We start from the raw sequence: 2,632 nt of genomic DNA, 5'->3' as shown, positions 1-2,632 counted from the left end.
CACTGACCACAAAAAATGGAGGCGCCGCGGCTTGAACCCTGGACCTTTCACATGCCAAGCGAACGCTCTACCAACTGAGCTACGCCCCATGCACGAGCAAGTTTCGCTATTCCCCATTCTTTGCGACTCAGATGCGCACGGACACGATGGTTGGTTGGTTTGTAGCGGTGAAGGGAGCAGAGTACAAAGGCGCGGACCCGTTCATATACACAAAAGTTCCAAGTAGTTTCGATGCTCTGGTATTACAAATGCAAATTCCGTCTGTTTTTAACGTCTTAAATTGAAAGAGCCGTCACAAATTGCTCCGTTTTCACTCCTTGTCGACAATTATACAGCACCTGAGGTAACAAACACATCTCGACCCCTATTGTGCACTACATTATTTATGCCAACTCAGTGCCTCGCTCTTTACTACTGTGTACCAATCTTGTCGTCCAACTGCAAAACACTGGGCCACAACAAGTTTCCGCGTCCCCATTGCACTGCGCGTACTACGAAACGCTCCCCAAACTTGGCACTCACCAACGCAGCCGACTTTTCCGACTTTCCACGACGCTCACGCAACGCTCACGCTAGTGACACCATTATTTATAGTTCGACGTCGCGCCAAAGCGAATGAGTACATTTCGCCTACGGCTTAGGCCGCCCTCCTAGTGTGGCTGCTCGGTGTCTGCAGGCAGCGAGGGTCTGCAAGCTTCCTGTGTTCGCACCTATGTCACCTGTGCTTGCTTGTCAGAGACAGACTATCGCAAAACATACAACTCACTCCATGAATTGATTGCTACGGCATCTGTTAACAGCAGTCACAACTAGCAACACCAGTAGCAGCTGACTGCACGCAAAGAATAGGAATGTGCAGTGGGATTTACGTGAACTCGGCGCAAGGCATATCTTTCCGACATAGGCTTGAGAATCTTACGGGAACACTTGTACTGTTTCTAAATTAAGTGTAGGCGTGGGAGGAGGGTGCTTCCTGCGCACTAATAACAGCACGCTTGTCAATTGTGGATGCTAATCATTCGCTTGTATCTTCCTAGACACATCTGCTGGTTGTGAATTATTCCACTTGCATATCAAGGTGCGCATGTAGGTGTGTTAAAAATTCTGGAGGCGCTGGGTATTGATCCCAGTACCTCTCGCATACTAAACGAGCGCTCTACCATCTGATCTACGCCCGCCCCCCCGAAGACTAATGGTGCTACATACAGCCATATAGACGACACAGACCCTTGCACTCCCATTATTCAGCAGACAAACACTACTCTCTATGTATCCGTTAGGGTGTCTTTCAGGTTTCGTGCATTCTGTATCGAATCGTAGTTGGCCAAAATGAAAGTGGCACGTATAACGTCGAAAATAGAATTCGGACACCGCTCTGAGTAAGACCAACGTGTTGTCCACCCTCTAGACTTCAATGAGGTTAAGCCGCGATACCTAAGACAGATCTGCACTCGATGACACCCCGATAACAGCCGGTCCCCACACTTACATCTTGCTCTCCTTACGTCAGTATACATCATATCAGTCTGTGACGCTGGCTTTGCAACATCTTGCGTGCCTTTAGGTTCGCCGCGACCAACACTTACCATGCACTGACCACAAAAAATGGAGGCACCGCGGCTTGAACCCTGGACCTTTCACATGCCAAGCGAACGCTCTACCAACTGAGCTACGCCCCATGCACGAGCAAACTGCGCTATTCCCCATTCTTTGCGACTCAGATGCGCACGGACACGATGGTTGGTTGGTTTGTAGCGGTGAAGGGAGCAGAGTACAAAGGCGCGGACCCGTTCATATACACAAAAGTTCCAAGTAGTTTCGATGCTCTGGTATTACAAATGCAAATTCCGTCTGTTTTTAACGTCTTAAATTGAAAGAGCCGTCACAAATTGCTCCGTTTTCACTCCTTGTCGACAATTATACAGCACCTGAGGTAACAAACACATCTCGAGCCCGATTGTGCACTACATTATTTATGCCAACTCAGTGCCTCGCTCTTTACTACTGTGTACCAATCTTGTCGTCCAACTGCAAAACACTGGGCCACAACAAGTTTCCACGTCTCCATTGCACTGCGCATACTACGAAACGCTCCCCAAACTTGGCACTCACCCTCGCAGCCGACTTTTCCGACTTTCCACGACGCTCACGCAACGCTCACGCTAGTGACAGCATTATTTGTAGTTCGACGTCGCGCCAAAGCGAATGAGCACAATTCGCCTACGGCTTAGGCCGCCCTCCTAGTGTGGCTGCTCGGTGTCTGCAGGCAGCGAGGGTCTGCAAGCTTCCTGTGTTCGCACCTATGTCACCTGTGCTTGCTTGTCAGAGACAGACTATCGCAAAACATACAACTCACTCCATGAATTGATTGCTACGGCATCTGTTATCAGCAGTCACAACTAACAACACCAGTAGCAGCTGACTGCACGCAAAGAATAGGAATGTGGAGTGGGATTTACGTGAACTCGGCGCAAGCTTGTATCTTCCTAGACACATCTGCTGGCTGTGAATTATTCCACTTGCATGTCAAGGTGCGCATGTAGGTGTGTTAAAAATTCTGGAGGCACTGGGTATTGATCCCAGAACCTCTCGCATACTAAGCGAGCGCTCTACCATCTGAGCTACGCCCGCC

At 49.4% G+C, this 2,632-nt stretch overlaps 1 non-coding gene across 1 annotated transcript; it reads right to left on the bottom strand.

Annotated features, from left to right (window-relative positions):
• Nucleotides 1-2,558: 2,558 nt before the first annotated feature.
• Nucleotides 2,559-2,632, bottom strand: Trnat-agu (transfer RNA threonine (anticodon AGU)). Its single transcript has one exon. It is a non-coding gene; the product is annotated as a tRNA-Thr (tRNA).

The sequence above is a fragment of the Schistocerca gregaria genome, chromosome 9, assembly GCF_023897955.1.
Source record: "Schistocerca gregaria isolate iqSchGreg1 chromosome 9, iqSchGreg1.2, whole genome shotgun sequence".
Taxonomy (NCBI): Eukaryota; Metazoa; Arthropoda; class Insecta; order Orthoptera; family Acrididae; genus Schistocerca; species Schistocerca gregaria.
This window is presented reverse-complemented; position numbering and strand designations above follow the sequence as displayed.